Source organism: Oncorhynchus tshawytscha, linkage group LG05 (assembly GCF_018296145.1).
Source record: "Oncorhynchus tshawytscha isolate Ot180627B linkage group LG05, Otsh_v2.0, whole genome shotgun sequence".
In the NCBI taxonomy this organism is placed as follows: Eukaryota; Metazoa; Chordata; class Actinopteri; order Salmoniformes; family Salmonidae; genus Oncorhynchus; species Oncorhynchus tshawytscha.
Window position 1 is genome coordinate 40,701,204 of NC_056433.1, and position 20,710 is coordinate 40,721,913.

The window sequence follows — 20,710 nt, forward strand, 5'->3', positions numbered from 1 at the left end:
CGCGTCCTCGCTATGTAACCATGGTAACCGAGAACAGCGGAGGTAGCAAGCGTTTGACTAGTGACAACAAACCGGAGTGGCTAAAAAGTAACAGAAATTGTGTACAGAAACGAGCAAATGAAATGTTAATCTATGATACACTCTGAATTTTTCAACCGATAACACTACCAGGAATACTCACCGTGAATTGGTATCATAAACTAAATACCTCGGGAGAGGTGTCAAAAACAAAGCATGCTAGCCAGTTCAAATGCTTTGGATAACGTTAGCATCAGCTGGCAGATTTTGGAAATTTAAATAAATTGAATTCTTATTACTAAAATAAACTTACCGTCTACTGGTGATCACCTTTAAAATGAATGGCCGATTTTGAGACGACACTTCTAGCTACAGCCAAACAGGGAAATGCATTGTTTTTCAAGTTTGATGCAAGTGAGTTTGTAGAGGTTGCAGGCAAACGACTGCCTGACGTCGTCGAGTCTCGGGCACGAGCCTTACCGTCAGTTTGTGTCCAGCATTAGTCCAGGTGAGTCCCTCAACATCTCCACCGTTTTTTCGGTACAACATTTGCATTTTTCAGTAAACTGACAAAAAAGCATGACATTTTAACAAGTCAGTTGCATCACACCATCACATAGGCTATCATGTCATACATCACTGAATAATCATTTTTACCTGTAACCAGGGATGATAACCAATTTTGTGTGTTGAATTGGTTTCTAGATTAGAGAACTTTTCCCGAAATGTCAGTTTTCCTCATCTGTCATTAAATGAAACGGTGCTCTGTATTTAAGCGATCTTTAAAATGGACATTGTGTTGTTTGTCACATTGTTATCTTTTTTATATGTCCTTCCCATTGCTTTAAATGCTTTAAACCCAGACGTAAACTGTTTAAACCAATAGCCAACTACATTTTCCACATCCCACCGACATTACATTCTGGTTAGTATTCAGAATGAGGAATTGATTTACAACAATAACCATCCATTGAGTTGTTGTTAAGAGAATGAGCAGGCTTTCAACTGAACAGGCTGCCCTGATTCCTGATTAAACTGCCTTAATTTTGCTGGACCCCAGGAAGAGTAGGTGCTGCTTTGGCAGGGATCCATAAATTATACAAATACACCCTCTGGCTAAATTAAAAAATCAGTATTAATGTGTCGGCCGCTATGAATCAACCATCTCCTCTTTCTCACTGGCACATTAAACCGCTGCTGACACTTATGCGCATAATTAAGTATAGAAAACTGGTAAAGCTTGATTTAGAGTACAGATACAGTATTTAAAGACTTAGACTGTCTCAGTCTGCCACAGACATTTAAGTTTGGCCATTGTGTAAACGTGTATTAACTCTTTTTGACATTTATACCTTTTATTTCCAGTCAAGGTTTATAGAATTGCTGGAGGGAAGAACCTTGCTTTCTCATGACTATAGTAGTGGGCTATCTGTTGTTGTTCCATTGTTTGATGTCATGGTTAGGGTAAGGCGGCATGGGCCGTTGCTATACAGTACTTTCACCTCTCCCTTAAGTTTCCACTCACTTTAATGAAATACCAGGCAGTTAATGTTTTATTTAATAACATAAAACCTTAACTTTTGAAATATAAGCTGTAAAATGGTAACAATGTAGACACAGATATGAAAAGATAAGTAAACATCATTTATTTGTATTACAGAAATTGTGATAAGAGTTGAGACTGAGATTTTAATGTACATGGGTCATACATTTATGCAGTCTACTTTATAATTAACATAAGGCTGTAGAAATCCATTCAAATTGCTAAAAATATGTGGATAAAATCTGATTTAAAGGTGTTTCCATGGTCCATATAAAAATGTTGGTCACCATTACGGCATATGTTGCAGGTGATATTGGTGGATTCAATTCAATGAAAACAAATCTCGAAAGATCGTAATGGCTGACCTAGCAGGAGAACATTTGGACGGCATTTTGTGGTGCGTGAAAATGTGATGTTAAAATAAAAAAAGAGCGTACACAAAATGGCCATGGATTACGTCAACTTTTTCATCCGGTGCTTTGCTTTCGAACGCTGCTCCTCTGCGAGATGTAAAGTATTTTTCGTACAACATTCCTGTGGCATGAACAACCAATACCCAGTGCTCCCCTGACACTGGAGAAGAGACCTCCAGCTTTAGTTCATTCTGTCCACCCAATTTCACCGTTCAGTCTCTGTTCACTGCCACAGCTTCATTTAGGGCAAAGCAGGCATGAGTGCAAGTGAGGGATAGAGTTCTATCAATATTCATAAACAAACTTAGGGTAGAGGGATAGAAGAGTAAAATATGCATTGGTACGCTGCTTTCATTCATTCAACTCACCCTGGATCAGTTTAACCCCGAAGATGGTTCGATCACTTTGCAGCAATCAGGTCTGTCTGGATTTGCAACGTTCGTCCACTCGCAAACCTTTCCCCCCTGCTTTTTCCCAAAGTAGAAATGTACATCTGAGCAATTTTGTGTCTCTCTTGTTGGATTTAAATAGCCCTACATGCTTCATTCTCATGGATACAGTGAGCCTGATTGGATGAGAGTGCATTGGTGGGTATGCCCAATCGGAGGGCATCACCATGGCGCTTCCCAGCCAATGGGAGGTGGAGGATGGTCTCTGTAATTTTATTGTCACTAAGGGAGGGGGAAACATACTAATAGGAAAGTTGGCACTAACATGGTGAGCAGTGGAGGAGGCCATTACAGTCAACGTGTATATCACTGATATGGCCTGGGAGCAGTAGCAGTAATCATTAAGAGAAAGAAGAGAACAGCTCGAAAAGTCAGTAAACACACACTCCCACCACAGACATATCACAGTTTTAACTTGTCCACGTCACAGTGAGGAAGAAATGGCTTGATTTGCGAGTCCTTTTTTCCTCCTTGAAGGTGGTGCATCTCCTTGGCAACCAGCTCAGGGCCAGGAGCTCAGTATAATAGAGGAAACACACAGCTGACATGGAGGTTAGATGAGAGGAGCTTCTCTCTCTCCTCAATCACTATTCAGTCCAGGACCCCAATGTAAGTTCTCGCTCTCTCGCGCTCTCTCATTACTCTCCTTCCTTTCCCTGTTCTGATATGTTTGTCTCTCCCCTAATTTTTCTTACCCCATCCCCATGCCTTCTTATTTCTCACTCTCTCATTGTGTCGCTCTCTCTCACTCTAATGTACTCTCATAGCAAAACCTGTTTTACAGAATTGCCAAAATGGTACTGACAGTGCAACCTGCAGGCATCATGTGATGAATACAATAGAAAACTGCTGATATCTTGTCTGTCTGAACTATAGGGGCCTCCCCATCCCGCCGATGTGCAGCTGCAGCAGTCTTTTTTTATCAAGGGGTTTTTATTTGGCATTTTAAAGACCCCACCCCAACCTTCCATACTCCATTGGAGCCCCTCCCCAATTACCAGACTTTAAATGAACAGGCATGACATAAAATTACAGTAATATAAACACAGTTTTGAAACACACAGATATACAGTGCATTCGAAAGTATTCACATTAGACTTATTCTAAAATGGATTCAATAACACATTTCCTATCAATCTACACACAATACCCCATAATGACAAAATGAAAACCAAAGCATTCTTATAAAAAAATAACTTATTTACATAAGTATTCAAACCCTTTGCTATGACATTCGAAATTGAGCTCAGTTGCATCCTGTTTCCATTGATCATCCTTGAGATGTTTCTACAACTTGATTTGAGTCCACCTGTGGTAGATTCAACTGATTGGACATGATTTGGAAAGGCACACTCTGTCTATATAAGATCCCACAGTTGACAGTGCATGTCAGTACAAAAAAAACAAGCCATGAGGTCGAAATGAATTGTCCATAGAGGTCAGAGACATTGTGTTGAGGCACAGATCTGAAGAAGGGTACCAACAAATTTCTGCAGCATTGAAGGTCCCCAAGAACACAGTGGCCTCCATCATTCATAAATGGAGAACCTTTCAGAAGGACAATAATCTCTGCAGCACTCCACGAATCAAGCCTTTATTGTAGAGTGGCCAGACGGAAGCCAATCCTCAGTAAAAGGCACTTGACAGCCCGCTTGCCAAAAAGCACCAAATGGACACTCAGACCATGAGAAACAAGATTCTCTGGTCTGATGAAACCAAGTTTGAACTATTTGGCCTGAATGCCAAGCGTCACGTCTGGAGGAAACCAGGCACCGCTCATCACCTGATCAATACCATCCCTACAGTGAAGCATGGTAGTGGCAGCATCATGCTGTGGGGATTTTCAGTAGCAAGGATTGGGAAACAAGTAAGGATCGAGGGAAAGATGAACAGAGCAAAATACAGAGAGATCCTTGTTGAAAAGCTCTTCAGGACTTCAGACTGGGGCGAAGGTTCACCTTCCAACAGGACAACGACCTTAAGCACACAGCCAAGACAACGCAGAGTGGCCCATCAGGGCCCGGACTTGAACTTGATCGAACATCTCTGGAGAGACCAGAAAATGCTGTGCAGCGACGTTCCCTATCCAACCTGACAGAGCTTGAGAGAATCTGCAGAGAAGAATGGGAGAAACTCCCCAAATATAGGTGTTCCAAGCTTGTAGCGTCATACCCAAGAAGTATCGAGGCTGTAATCGCTGCCAACGGTGCTTCAACAAAGTACTGAGTAAAGGGTCTGAATACTTATGTAAATGTGATATTTCCAATTTTATATATTTTTTATATTTGCCAAAATTTGTAAAAATCTGTTTTTTCTTTGTCATTATGGGATATTGTGTGTAGATTGAGGTAAAAATATATTTGATCAGTTTTAGAATATGGATGAGTGTAACAAAATGTGGAAAAAGTCAAGGGGTTTGAATACTTTCCTAATGCACTGTAAACAAACAAAAATGGAAAGGAATTTAAAAAATAGTGATACACATTCATATTTGGGTTACTTTATGGAGTTATGAAATTAGCTACAAAAGATAAGAAAGGTTGCCAGATATGATACCATTTATTGCTGATCCTCTAACTGAATTAGCCCATGTTCTCTAGTTTGTGATGCTGGAAGACTTCCTTTATCCATAGCTAAAAGTAGGAGGAAATGTATCTTTCCACGTCTAGCAATAAGAGTAATAAATGCTAGCATATTGCCCATATAACTGTTCAGAATGGTATCCAGGGTCCCACTCCGAATAATGCAACAAAAGCATAAGGTTCTATAGGCCTCTCCAGTACCTTGGAAAATGTTTAAAAAAATAAAAATGGGCTTCCAGAAATCAATCAATTTCAGGTATGTCCAGAACATCTGCAATAAAGTAGCAGGAGCCTGTGTACATCGGTCACAAGTGGAATATATTTCTGGTCTAATTTTGCATTTGATCAATGTAGCCAATGGACTATTTTAAAATGTGTTACAGCATGTTTTAGAATGTATTCTCTGAAGCGTACTCTTCACCTAAATCCTCTTAATTGGTTCTTAAGAGAATCCAGTGATTCCAGATTGTGCGAGTTTTTAATAACATACAATGAATGTACAAAACATTAGGAACACCTGCTGTTTCCATGACATAGACTATCCAGGTGAAAGCTATGATCCCTTATGGATGTCAATTGTTAAATCCATTTCAATCAATGTAGATGAAGGGGAGAAGACAGGTCAAAGAAGGATTTTTAAGCCTTGAGAGAATTGAGACATGGATTGTGTATGTGTGCCATTCAGAGGGTGAATTGGCAAGACAAAATATTTAAGTGCGGGGCGGCAGGGTACCCTAGTGGTTAGAGAGTTGTACTAGTAACCGGAAGGTTGCGAGTTCAAACCCCCGAGCTGACAAGGTACAAATCTGTCGTTCTGCCCCTGAACAGGCAGTTAACCCACTGTTCCCAGGCTGTCATTGAAAATAAGAATGTGTTCTTAACTGACTTGCCTGGTTAAATAAAGGTAAAAAAAAAAATTATAATTAAAAAAGTTCCTTTGAATGGGTTTTGGTAGTAGGTGCCAGGCGCACCGGTTTGAGTGTGTCAAGAACTGCAGCGCTGCTGAGGTTTTCACGGTCAATGTTTCCTGTGTGTATTAAGAATGGTCACCCAAAGGACATCCAGACAACTTAATTCTTGCGACTCTCAAACCCGGATCCGGGAGCGTAATCATCGCCTCAAACTAATTAGCATAACGCAGTGGACATAAATATCCCTAGAAAATCTTCCTATTCATGAAAATCACAAATGAAATATATTGAGACACAGCTTAGCCTTTTGTTAATCACACTGTCATCTCAGATTTTCAAAATATGCTTTACAGCCAACGCTAGACAAGCATTTGTGTAAGTTTATCATAGCCTAGCATGGCATTATGCCCTGCTAGCAGCAGGCAAGATTTTCACGAAAATAAGAAAAGCAATAAAATTAAATAATGTACCTTTGAAGAACTTCGGATGTTTTCGCTCAGGAGACTCCCAGTTAGATAGCAAATGTTCCTTTTTTCCAAAAATATTATTTTTGTAGGCGAAATAGCTCCCATTTGTTCTTCACGTTTGGCTGAGAAAATGCGGTCACTACAACGCCAAACTTTTTTCCAAATTAGCTCCATAATATCGACAGAAACTTGGCAAATGTTGTTTAGAATCAATCCTCAAGGTGTTTTTCACATATCTATTCGATAATATATCCGTCGGGACAATTGGTTCCGACTTCCGGCGCCGACAGAGATGGCCGCCTCGCTTCGCGTTCCTAGGAAACTATGCAGTTTGTTTTTTTACGTGTTATTTCTTACACTTACCCAGGTCATCTTAGGTTTCATTACTACAGTCGAGAAGAACTACTGAACATAAGAGCAGCGTCAACTCACCATCAGTACGACCAAGAATATGACTTTTGCGAAGCGGATCCTGTGTTCTGCCTTTCACCCAGGACAACGGAATGGATCCCAGCCGGCGACCCAAAAAACGACTTCATAAAAGGGGGAAACGAAGCGGTCTTCTGGTCAGACTCCGGAGACGGGCACATCGTGCACCACTCCCTAGCATTCTTCTCGCCAATGTCCAGTCTCTTGACAACAAGGTTGATGAAATCCGAGCAAGGGTAGCATTCCAGAGGGACATCAGAGACTGTAACGTTCTTTGCTTCACGGAAACATGGCTCACTGGAGAGACGCTATCGGAGTCGGTGCAGCCAGTTGGTTTCTCCACGCATCGCGCCGACAGAAACAAACATCTTTCTGGTAAGAAGAGGGGCGGGGGCGTATGCTTCATGGTTAACGTGACGTGGTGTGATCATAACAACATACAGGAACTCAAGTCCTTCTGTTCACCTGATTTAGAATTCCTCACAATCAAATGTCGACCGCATTATCTACCAAGGGAATTCTCTTCGATTATAATCACAGCCGTATATATTCCCCCCCAAGCAGACACATCGATGGCTCTGAACGAACTATATTTGACTCTTTGCAAACTGGAATCTATATATCCGGAGGCTGCATTCATTGTAGCTGGGGATTTTAACTTCTTGGATATAGGGGGCGCTCTTTTAATTTATGGATAAAAAAACGTGCCCGTTTTAAGCGCAATATTTTGTCACGAAAAGATGCTCGACTATGCATATAATTGGCAGCTTTGGAAAGAAAACACTCTAAGGTTTCCAAAACTGCAAAGATATTATCTATGAGTGCCACAGAACTCATGCTACAGGCGAAACCAAGATGATACTTTAACCAGGAAATGGGCAGAATTTTCGAAGCTCTGTTTTCTATTGTCTCCTTATATGGCTGTGAATGCGCCGGGAATGAGCCTGCCCTTCCTATCATTTCTCCAAGGTGTCTGCAGCATTGTGACGTATTTGTAGGCATATCATTGGAAGATTGGCCATAAGAGACTACATTTACTACGGGTCCGCCCGGTGTCCTTTGTGTAAATTGGTGCGTAAATCTTCAGCCGCAGGCATTTTCTCCTGGGATTCAGATGGGAAAGCACACTTCCACGAACGATATATCATCGAAGAGATATGTGAAAAACACCTTGAGGATTGGTTCTAAACAACGTTTGCCATGTTTGTCGATATTATGGAGTTAATTTGGAAAAAAGTTTTTTGGTAGCCAAACATGACGCACCAAACGGAGCAATTTCTCCTAAACAAATCATCTTTCAGGAAAAACGGAGCATTTGCTATCTAACTGAGTCTCCTCATTGAAAACATCTGAAGTTCTTCAAAGGTAATGATTTTATTTGAATGATTTTCTGGTTTTTGTAAAAATATTGTCTGCTGATGCTAACGCTAAATGCTACGCTAGCCGCGCTAGCTGTTACACAAATGCTTATTTTGCAATGGTTGAGAAGCATATTTTGAAAATCTGAGATGACAGTGTTGTTAACAAAAGGCTAAGCTTGAGAGCTAGCATATTAATTTCATTTCATTTGATCCCTGCCTACAGACAGAAACTAAAACAAGAAGCTCCCGCGCTGAGGTCTGTTCAACGCTGGTCCGACCAATCTGATTCCACACTCCAAGACTGCTTCCATCACGTGGACTGGGATATGTTTCGTATTGCGTCAGACAACAACATTGACGAATACGCTGATTCGGTGAGCGAGTTCATTAGAACGTGCGTTGAAGATGTTGTTCCCATAGCAACGATTAAAACATTCCCAAACCAGAAACCGTGGATTGATTGCAGCATTCGCGTGAAACTGAAAGCGCGAACCACTGCTTTTAATCAGGGCAAGGTGACCGGAAACATGACCGAATACAAACAGTGTAACTATTCCCTCCGCAAGGCAATCAAACAAGCTAAGCGTCAGTATAGAGACAAAGTAGAATCTCAATTCAACGGCTCAGACACAAGAGGTATGTGGCAGGGTCTACAGTCAATCACGGATTACAAAAAGAAAACCAGCCCCGTCACGGACCAGGATGTCTTGCTCCCAGGCAGACTAAATAACTTTTTTGCCCGCTTTGAGGACAATACAGTGCCACTGACACGGCCCGCAACTAAAACATGCGGACTCTCCTTCACTGCAGCCGACGTGAGGAAAACATTTAAACGCGTCAACCCTCGCAAGGCTGCAGGCCCAGACGGCATCCCCAGCCGCGCCCTCAGAGCATGCGCAGACCAGCTGGCTGGTGTGTTTACGGACATATTCAATCAATCCCTATCCCAGTCTGTTGTTCCCACATGCTTCAAGAGGGCCACCATTGTTCCTGTTCCCAAGAAAGCTAAGGTAACTGACTTCTGTCATCATGAAGTGCTTTGAGAGACTACTCAAGGACCATATCACCTCCACCCTACCTGACACCCTAGACCCACTCCAATTTGCTTTCCGCCCAAATAGGTCCACAGACGATGCAATCTCAACCCCACTGCACACTGCCCTAACCCATGTGGACAAGAGGAATACCTATGTGAGAATGCTGTTCATCGACTACAGCTCGGCATTTAACACCATAGTGCCCTCCAAGCTCGTCATCAAGCTCGAGACCCTGGGTCTCGACCCCGCCCTGTGCAACTGGGTACTGGACTTCCTGACGGACCTCCCCCAGGTAGTGAGGGTAGGCATCAACATCTCCACCCTGCTGATCCTCAACACTGGGGCCCCACAAGGGTGCGTTCTGAGCCTTCTCCTGTACTCCCTGTTCACCCACGACTGCGTGGCCACGCACGCCTCCAACTCAATCATCAAGTTTGCGGACGACACAACAGTGGTAGGCTTGATTACCAACAATGACGAGACGGCCTACAGGGAGGAGGTGAGGGCCCTCGGAGGGTGGTGTCAGGAAAATAACCTCACACTCAACAAAACTAAGGAGATGATTGTGGACTTCAAGAAACAGCAGAGGGAACACCCCCCTATCCACATCGATGGAACAGTAGTGGAGAGGGTAGTAAGTTTTAAGTTCCTCGGCGTACACATCACAGACAAACTGAATTGGTCCACCCACACAGACAGTATCGTGAAGAAGGTGCAGCAGCGCCTCTTCAACCTCAGGAGGCTGAAGAAATTCGGCTTGTCACCAAAAGCACTCACAAACTTCTACAGATGCACAATCGAGAGCATCCTGTCGGGCTGTATCACCGCCTGGTACGGCAACTGCTCCGCCCCCAACCGTAAGGCTCTCCAGAGGGTAGTGAGGTCTGCACAACGCATCACCGGGGGCAAACTACCTGCCCTCCAGGACACCTACACCACCCGATGTCACAGGAAGGCCATAAAGATCATCAAGGACAACAACCACCCGAGCCACTGCCTGTTCACCCCGGTATCATCCAGAAGGCGAGGTCAGTACAGGTGCATCAAAGCTGGGACCGAGAGACTGAAAAACAGGCTATCTCAAGGCCATCAGACTGTTAAACAGCCACCACTAACATTGAGTGGCTGCTGCCAACACACTGACTCAACTCCAGCCACTTTAATAATGGGAATTGATGGGAAATGATGTCAAATATATCACTAGCCACTTTAAACAATGCTACCTAATATAATGTTTACATACCCTACATTATCCATCTCATATGTATACGTATATACTGTACTCTATCATCTACTGCATCTTTATGTAATACATGTATCACTTTAACTATGGCACTTTGTTTACATACTCATCTCATATGTATATACTGCACTCAATACCATCTACTGTATCTTGCCTATGCCGCTCTGTACCATCACTCATTCATATATCTTTATGTACATATTCTTTATCCCCTTACACTTGTGTCTATAAGGTAGTAGTTTTGGAATTGTTAGCTAGATTACTTGTTGGTTATTACTGCATTGTCGGAACTAGAAGCACAAGCATTTCGCTACACTCACATTAACATCTGCTAACCATGTGTATGTGACAAATAAAATTTGATTTGATTTGGTTTCTCATTTGAAGCGATTGGAAAAATGGCTACTTCTGTACTTTACGTAAGATTTTCTGCGGGAGCCATCATGTGACCATTTGCTCAATGTGGTCCCTTACGGCTATTCTTCAACATAAATGCGTAAAAAGACGTCACAATGCTGTAGACACCTTGGGAAATACGTAGAAAGCGTAAGCTCATTCGTAGCCCATTCACAGCCATATAAGGAGTCATTGGCATGCAGCGCTTTCAAAAAATGGGGCACTTCCTGATTTGATTTTTATCTTTATCTTTTTATCTGCCTGTAACATCAGTTCTGTTGCACTCACAGACAATATCTTTGCAGTTTTGGAAACGTCAGAGTGTTTTCTATCCAAAGCTGTCAATTATATGCATAGTCGAGCATCTTGTCGTGACAAAATATCCCATTTAAAACGGGAACGTTTTTTATCCAAAAATGAAAATAGTCACAAAAGGGTATTAACACAACTGTGGGAAGCATTGGAGTCAACATGGGCCAGCATCCCTGTGGAATGCTTTCGACACCTTGTAGAGTCCATGTCCCGACGAGGCTTGAGGCTGTTCTGAGGGCAAAAGGAGGTGCGACTCAACATTAGGAAGATGTTCCTAATGTTTTGTGCACTCAGTGTATAGACCAAGCCTATGCCCCCTGTGACATAAGGATTAACTTTACAAACAGAGCCTAGAGGGTAGGTACGTGGGTGCGATGAGAAGTGATTAGAGTTTGAAGATACAAAACTACAAAGTTATAGATACCTAAAGAAATGTTGATCTATGAATATTTAACTTTTGTACAAACTGTTCGAAAGATACAAAATCATTTATCAATGTACAAGTCATTCAGTGAGGAGCTAAGGCAGCTAAGGAGGTGGGCCCACGGGATGAAGTCTCTAGGGTCAACCATTTCAGGCCTGCAACATCAGTGTTTTATGTCATCCAATATATAATTATTCTTCTTATTATTGCTGCCCAATAATAATATTGAATGTTTTTAAGTGTGTTAGACCACCCTGCAGGCGTGCAAAACACTTTTACGTATCCGATGGTTTTTCTTGTTCCAGATAAAAGCAGATATCAATTCACATATGGAATAAATAAAACAAAATGTAAGAAAGATAGCAATAGATTGAGATTAAGTATAAAAACAACAAAAACAATTGTGTTAATTATTCTGCCCAAATTACAGCATTCAAAATTCTGCTTCAGGTGGAGTTTGAATGGAGGAAAATTGGCCTTATATAGATATATTTCAATTCGTGTGCAACCCAGACTCCCAAGTATTAACATTCCTTTTCTTTCTCTTTACTATTGTTTCTTTTATTCTGTCTCTCTTACTCTTTCTTTTTTCTATATACAACTTCCTCAGGAGGGCTGTCACCATCAGACCGATAAGAATGCTCTGAGTAAGGTGAAGGTTGTCGTGTGTCAGCGTGCCATGGCCATGTTGTGACGCGAGAGAGATTTGCATTGAGGGTGTTTCTGTGTTATGGCAGAAAACCACAACTGGCTATTGAAGGATGTATCTAGGCCTCCAGTCCTGTTCAACACAAGCTGTGTGATCTCCCTCTAACACACTGACACAGGCTTGCTTGAGTTTGCAGTTTTATCAGGGATTTCAAGTTCAAATGTGCCTTCAGGAGAATTTCCTCATACAGGTACGACCGAACACAACAGTGTGTACGCTGCATATTTCTGATGATAAAAAAGAAGCCAACTTTGCTTACTCCAGACTGTGTTTGACAGCAGAAGCACTTTAAAAAAAAACTTTGTCAACCTTGGCTCTCTCAACTTTTTAGAGAGAGAGAGAGAATAACAATAGGACTCATAAACCAACTCTAATGCTTGATTTGTTGGCAGGTTAGAGTTTTTCATTATGTATCTTGCACAGCCACAAAGTCATAAAATCTCATTTTAAACCTTACCCTAACCTTAACCACACTGCTTACTCTAATGCCTAACCCTAACCTTAAATGAAGATCAAAAAGGAAAAATGTTTTACTTTGCAGCTGGCCTATCTAAGGGGAAATCGCTCAGTTCTGCCTCCAAGACAAGACAATAAATGTCAACCTGCGACTTGTTGAGTCCTTTAACCACCAACAATATGTTGTGAGTCACACAAGCAGATATAAAACTTGCACACACACTGTCTGCAGACCGTCTGTAGGGGTGAATAGCAGCCACTGACACGGTCTGCCATTCAAATAGAGCAGACACACTCGACAGACAGTCACCCTCTTATCTCTGTCTGTCTGCACGGAAAATAACCCTGACTCGCACACACTCATATTACACACAGATATTTTTTGAGTGACACACTTGGAGACATGAACATTGGTCGCGCACACACACACGCACATGCACATTATGGAGAGGCATCCCTCTGTTTTATATTCCTTTGACCCCTATCATCCACAGACTCCAACAAAGGGAGTTTAATATTTAAAATTATAATCAAAAAGGAGAGAGCCTTTATCTAATCTTGATGGAACTGATTAATGTTTCCATAAATAGCTCCATGGGTGTTGGTGATGCTGTGGTCTGTCTGCCTCTTTCTTTGTCTCCACAGTCCCTGCCTGTCTGTCTGTCTGTCTGTCTGTCTGTCTGTCTGTCTGTCTGTCTGTCTGTCTGTCTGTCTGTCTGTCTAACAGTCTGTCTGTGCACTGTGTTCCTGCTCTATGACAGTCTGTATGGGCTTCTCACGTCAAGGGCCAATGACGACAGACACTCTCTGACTCACTCCTCCACAATGTAGCCTGAATGCACTCCAAACCTGTTACCCTGGCTTGAATAAACAGGCATGCACGGATACACACTCATACAGTACATAAACTCTCTGACACACACAGACAGACACTAGTGGGAATGTCATTTTGGTTCCACATTTTGTACGCTTGAGCACATGTCCTAGACCTAGAGACTACTGAAAAATAAATATAAAAAAACTGGTAGTAAATCCTAGGTCTGTTCATAATGCTGCTATTTCAATAGAAAATGCTTGTTCTATAGGGAATTGTAATGCACCTGTATACAATGACTGGTTTGAAATGACAGGGCTATAAACTGTTGAATGAACTGCCCTCTCCTGACCGCTGCTTGATGACGTCACAATAGGTTCTGTCGGTCAAGTACACACATGGACCAATGCCTTGGTGTGGTTGAGTGATATGAACGCAGTGTGTTTGGAACACAACAAGATTCACATTTAGGGGACAAATCCCCTTCATCTCTTCCTTTTTTAATTTGTGTGTGTCACAAAGTCTATAGTAGGTCACTGTGTTCAAGTGTGTACTATCGTGTATAGATGTTTGAGAGTGACTGACCCCTCCACCCTTCTCATTTTTGCACATCACTAACTGTTGTGCAACCAATGGTGAGACTACAAGAACATTCACAGTTTACTGTTCTCTCCCTCATCCTCTCTGTAGTTTTCTATTGTAAGAAAATAAATAAGAAATTGTACACCCTTTGTGTGGTTTCAGATACTCCCTCCCTACCTCCCCCATATCTGTAAACAAACACTTCAAGTCGACTCAATGGGAGTTTTTCAACTCTTTACCATTCCAATATACAGTGTACATGGGGTCATATTGTACTTCCTAAGGCTTCCACTAGATGTCAACAGTCTTTAGAACTTTGTTTCAGGCTTCTACTATGAAGGGGGAGAGAATGCGAGGGGATTGAGCCAGGTGTCTGGCAGAGTGCCACAGGCTATTGACGCGCGGTCACGAGAGAGTTAGCTCTCGTTCCATTGCTTTTCTACAGACAATGGAATTCTCCGGTTGAAATATTATTGAAGATTTATGATAAAAACATCCTAAAGATTGATTCTATACTTAGTTTGACAAGTTTCTACGACCTGTAATATAACTTTTTTAACTTTTCGTCCACCGTTCGGCTGGACCTGAACGCACGTTTAACAAAAGCTATTTGGACATAAATGATTAACTTTATCGAACAAATCGAACATTTATTGTGGAACTGGGATTCCTGGGAATACATTCTGATGAAGATCATCAAAGGTAAGTGAATATTTATAATGCTATTTCTGACTAATGTTAACTACACAATATGGCGGATATCTTTTTGGCTGCTTTGTTGTCTGAACGCTGAACTCAGATTATTGCTGTCACGTTCTGACCTTTATTTCCTTTGTTTTTGTATTCCTGTTATTTGGTGGTGTTCATGAGTTTTATTCTCCGGACTATTCTGGTCCTGCTTTGAATTATTCACCCTGTGTGTTGGGTTGACCATTGTTTTGTGCGCCGGAGAATAAACTGTCTAATAATTGAAACCTGCTCTCTGCGCCTGATTCCACCCACCTTAGTAACTCGTGACAATTGCATTGCTTTTTCCGCAAAGTTAAAAAAAAAATCTGACACAGCGGTTGCATTAAGGAGAAGTATATATCTAATTCCATGTATAACACTTGTATTTTCATCAACATTTATGATGAGTATTTCTGTAAATTGATATGGCACAATCACTGCATGTTTTAGAACTACTGAACGTAATGTGCCAATGTGAAATGAGATTTTCTTAATATAAATATGGACTTTAGCGAACAAAACACACATGTATTGTGTAACATGAAGTCCTATGAGTTTCATCTGATGAAGATCATCAAAGGTTAGTGATACATTTTATCTCTATTTGTGCTTTTTGTGACTCCTCTCTTTGGCTGGAAAAATGGCTGTGTTTTTCTGTGACTTGGTGGTGACCCTACCGTTGCAGCCTGGTGCGAGGATGCCCGTCGGGAGTTGGCCTGCAGCGATACCATTCTTGCCTTCGACCAGTTGGTGGACATGATAACCTGCTGGTCACCCGTGGATGTCCAGAGAGGGCTCTGTCGATTCCCTCTCCCAGCACCACCGCACCGGTGCCTATGGAGCTGGGAGGTGCGGCGCTTATGGAGGCTGGAGGAGGGGCTTTCACGTGTACCAGCAGGTACAGGTTATTACGTGTAGGGCAGGTCATTTTGTGGGAGGATATTATGAAAATATTCTCCAGTTCCAGTCCCCACAGAGGGAAAAACTAAGGACAGAGAGATAATAGCAACATAATATTCAGTGCTGTCTTATTTTAGTATAATGAATCTTGTTTCTTTGTGATATTTTCTGTTCTCAGATATGGAAAGCTGTGAAAGCCTGTTTGCAGACGAAAAGAGAGGTCCCAATATTTGTCCCAAGAGACTAGGGGTATTTCCTATATGCCATGGGTTATTCTGCATGTGTAGGCCTAGCTATGTTAGCAAATTTTGTATACAAAAATACAGTTAAACATCACACACAATGTATAAAGTCACGCCCTGATCTGTTTCATCTGTCTTTGTGCTTGTCTCCACCCCCCTCCAGGTGTCGCCCATCTTCCCCATTATCCCCTGTGTACTTAGACCTGTGTTTTCTGTTTGTCTTGTTTATCAAGCTTACCAGTGTTTGTCCTGTCAGCTCCTGTCTTTTCCTAGCCTCTCTTTTTCTCACCCTCCTGGTTTTCGACCCCTGCCAGTCCTGACCTCGCCCGCCTATCCACTCTGCCTGACCCTGAGCTTGCCTGCTGTCCTGTACCTTTGCCTCTGTTGCTGTAATAAACATTGTTACTTCGACACGGTCTGCATCTGGGTCTTAGCTTATCCTGATGTATAAACCTATTACAGTTGGAGAAGGCCAACCCTGCTGGAGGTCTGCTGGGTGTGCAGGGTTCTATTTCAGCACAGCAATACTTCTATTTCAGCCCAGTCAGACTTGCAGCCACCGCTGGTATGGAGTTTTTTTTTTGTTAACCTGAAATGATGCTTTAGTGATAATGGTCTACTTGTTACTACTCAATCGATTGTTGTTTAGACTAAGATGCTTAATCTTTACGAGTTAGCTTATTTGTACATTTTTAAGTAATTAAGTGTTGATTATTTGAAGTGAAGTGTTTAAACTTGTTTTAATTCTTAAACTGTTATTCAAAATGAACTAGTATGAATGTTGATTAATCACATATCACAATCCTGCAATAAAGAGGGGAAGGGGTTTGTTCTCTGCGTTGTATTCCCAAATGAACATGTCCTTTTTGTCTAATCTTAAAATCTCCAATCTGTTTAATTTTGTCACTCTCTCAGTATCCGCTATGTGAATCCATTTTGCAGCATATCATATAGCATGTGTCACTGGTGTAAAGAGGAGTAGGCAGAAGGCAGTCTCAGGTTTAGAACTACTGAGTTTTTTGAAGCACCGTAGATCAAAGCGGGACAAAACCCACATGCTGTTTTGCTCAAAATGTATCTTCATGAACAAAAAGGCACAGGATGAACCCAAAGTGCAAAATATAAAGTACTCAGGAAATAGTAGGAGAGATTCCTCTCAGGAAAACAAGTAACATTTGCAATGACCGACAAAGACAAATGCCAGAGGGAGTATATATACATAGAGTGGGGATTGGAACCAGGTGTGTGTAATGATGACGAGACAAGTCCGGGGTTGACGAGTGAAAATTCGGCAGCAGCTAGAAGGCTGGCGACACTGAACGCCTGAGCTGGACAGGAGGGGGAGCCAAAGCGAAGGCTGGTGTGTAGGCCATAGGCCTACAGTGTGATGGCATTACTGGCCTTATGGGCATCTGTCATCCGAAGCAGAGAATAGCTAAACTCACACATTGTTTACATGTTGAGCTATAGGTTCTCAAACCATATACTAGATGTATTTTAAGTGCTGCATTACAGATAACATTTTATAAGGTTAATTTAGTTTAGCAATGTTGCTTGCACAATGATTGCAGTTGGTCCCACAGATAGACAGTACATGGTTGCTCTATGTATCCCTGACCCTAGATAAGCTAAAGACTGGGCTAACACAGCTAACCCTTTAGGTCAATAATATAATGTTTTTATCAACATTTTGTATCGTGAGAGAAATGTTACTAGCTAGTAACTAGCTAGTGAGTTATACCTAGGTAGTTTACAATGTTAGCTGACTTTTCTCAAATCAAATGTCATTGAGGCTAGCTACTTTTTGCCCCTCCTTTACTAGCCTTTACAGCCAAATATCACTTCAGAAACGTTAAAATAAAAAGATACTGATATGGTCAGCATTATAGGCCATTTCTCCCCTCTTGCTGCAGCTTTAGCTCACCTTGAAATAACAGAAATGCTGTGAAAACCAGCATGCTGAAAACTTTCTCAAATGTTTTATCACCAGCTCCTTGTTGCTAGCCAGTGTTTCCAACTATTTTTCAGCAGTGGTGTAAAGTACTTAAGTAAAAATACTTGAAAGTACTACTTAAGCAGTTTTTGGGGTTATGTGTACTTTACTTTACTATTCATATTTTTGACTACTTTTACTTTTTTTTCACTACATTCCTAAAGAAAATGATGTACTTTTTACTATATACATTTTCCCTGACACCCAAAAGTACTCGTTACATTTTCAATTATTAGCAGGACAGAAAAAATGTTTTTAAAAAATGTTCAAGAGAACATCCCTGGTCATCCCTACTGCCTCTGATCTTGGCGGACTCACGAAACACATACTTTTTGTGTAAATGATGTCTGAGTGTTGCCCCTGGCTATCTGTACATTTAAATAACAAGAAAATGTTGCTGCCTGGTTTGATTTATATAAAGAATTTTAAAAGATTTATATTTTTACTTTTATTTTTTAGCAATTACATTTACTTTTGATAATTAAGTATATTTTACTGCGTGACTTTCACTTTTCCTTGAGTCATTTTCTATTAAAGTATGTTTACTTTTACTCAAGTATCGACAATTGTGTACTTCTCTCCCCACTGTTTTTCAGTGAGATCTGTTATTGGCTCCTTGATTTGTTGCTAGTTGTCGTTTTACGGCAACGGCACAGCTGTGGTCCCTAACATAGTGCTTTCGCCCCCTCTCCCGCCGCAAACCCTCTCCCATTGTGCTTCTCTGCCTGTGTGTGCACCATTGCTGTGACTTCTGTTGCACATACAGATTCTCCCACTCATTTGCGGCAGAATTTAGTAGTAAAAGTTGCTAAATGCTATCAAAACCATAGAAACCCTCAGTGTCAAAACTCCCCAAAGGCAACCTGAAAAGTATCTCAATTTGTTGCTAATATCTCTTACCAATGGAGGGGTCTGAACTCACTAAATATAGCAACAAAGTCACAAAGAATTGGCAACACTGGTTGCATTTTTCTTTCTCACGCTGTTGCTCCTACCGCACTAATCTGGTGAACACAGTTGGAGCTCTGCCCAAGCAAGGCATTTGATTGTTTCCGATCGTGTTCCGATCCCTCTTTAGCTGATTTCTGCCATGGCACTTCCCCAGGCTTCCTGTTTTAGGGAAGGACATGACCCCCACTTTCTGAAATTGTATATTTGTCCCCCCCCACACAGTTTTAGCATTCCACTGTGATACAAAATGTTGCGGCAGTGTGCTTTAGGACCATACAGATGCCTCAGAGTGGTCGGGTAGGCTGTTTTCTGGTTTCAGCCAAGTGGATTTAGGACCACACAGATCATGCTGACAGGGTGGCTATGTGAAGGCAAAGCCTCTGAAAGGCTGGCAAATAGGACAAGCACAGGATAAATGAACAGAAGCAGTTGCTGTCTGTGTTGTGCTTTTTCTCAGAGTTGTAAAACCAAGCTAAGCAGAAACTGGCTACTCTTTAGTTGACTGATCTAGCTGGCAAAGTAACTGCTGTTTGACTGAAAAAAAAGTATGTATTCCCAGTGCTAAGCTAGTACTAACTGACATGTTACGTGAACTACTAGCAGCTAGTTAGCTAGTAGCTACCACACCAGTTCAGCTCTAGCTAGCCTCTAGCTATCTGTCAGGTACCATTATCTAACAGCTGTTGTATGTATGGGAATGACTCGTAGCATTAAATGTAATTTTTTTAAATCCCTTATCAATCTACACACAATAGCCCATAATGACAAAGCAAAAACAGGTTTTTAGAATACATTTTTTTACAAAAATAACTTATTGAGCTCAGGTGCATGCTGTTTCCATTGATCATCCTTGAGAAGTATCTACAACCATCTCTGCAGCACTCCACCAATCAGGCCTTTATGGTAGAGTGACGGGACGGAAGCCGCCACACAGTGAAAGGCACATGATAGCCCACTTGGAGTTTGCCAAACGGCACCTAAAGGACTCTCAGACCATTGTTTTATTTATAGGGGACAATGCACATAATCAACATCAATATTACAATAATGCCACATCCATGTACAGTAAATGTGCCAGGGTTAGCCAAAAGCTAATTTGCACCCGTAGTCCCAGGGCAAGTAAGGGCAATTACACAGCCACAAGACAAATACTTACTAAAACAATACAAAATACAAATACATTACATCCAATAATATATAATTCTAACTTATTCATAATAGAACACTTATCAACTGTTGTCTTACATATGAGGAACCACAGATAAAGTTGAGCTATGTTTTCAATTATAATTTCAATGATCAGTGCAGCTTCTCAATGTAATGAACACAATGGGAGACAGGGAGCTGGTTTCAAGCGCAGGGGGCAGCAGGTGTTTATTGTAAAGGACCACATGAGGAGGCAGGTAGCTGGATCCAGGGGCAGGCAGAAGGTCATACACAAGGAGTCCAAAAAGGCAACTGTACAGGCAAGGAAAAGTCTGGTAACGTCGTCCGGGAGACCAGGAAATACGTTGATAACAGGAAATCCGACAGGCTAAAGTACAGGCAGGGAAAAGGCAAAAACTATCATACACAGGAGGAGTAAATTACAGGGAAACCCCAACGCTCCGACTAGCCGTGTGTCACAAAACAAACAATACCTCACAATGATGGGGTGCAAAGAACTGAACTAAATAGTATGTGATAATGACATACAGGTGTGTGAACAGGTGATCAGAATTCAGGTGATTGGGATCTGGAAATTGGGCT

At 41.6% G+C, this 20,710-nt stretch overlaps 1 protein-coding gene and 1 long non-coding RNA gene across 3 annotated transcripts in view; one reads left to right on the forward strand and one right to left on the reverse strand.

Annotated features, from left to right (window-relative positions):
* Positions 1-466, reverse strand: part of armc2 (armadillo repeat containing 2) — a 28,489-nt gene extending 28,023 nt beyond the window's left edge. Inside the window, exon 1 of the mRNA XM_024420385.2 lies at positions 332-466. The gene's annotated coding sequence lies outside the window, so the exon portion shown is untranslated. The remainder of the gene's footprint in view (positions 1-331) is intronic.
* LOC112250330 lies at positions 439-18,097 on the forward strand. 2 transcript variants are annotated; one of them, XR_006083424.1, is made up of 4 exons: positions 439-526; positions 15,561-15,773; positions 15,954-16,024; positions 16,181-18,097. It is a non-coding gene; the product is annotated as an uncharacterized LOC112250330 (long non-coding RNA). The 2 variants fall into 2 exon arrangements; XR_002953515.2 differs by having other exon boundaries at positions 15,954-18,097.
* The last annotated feature ends 2,613 nt before the right edge of the window (positions 18,098-20,710 follow it).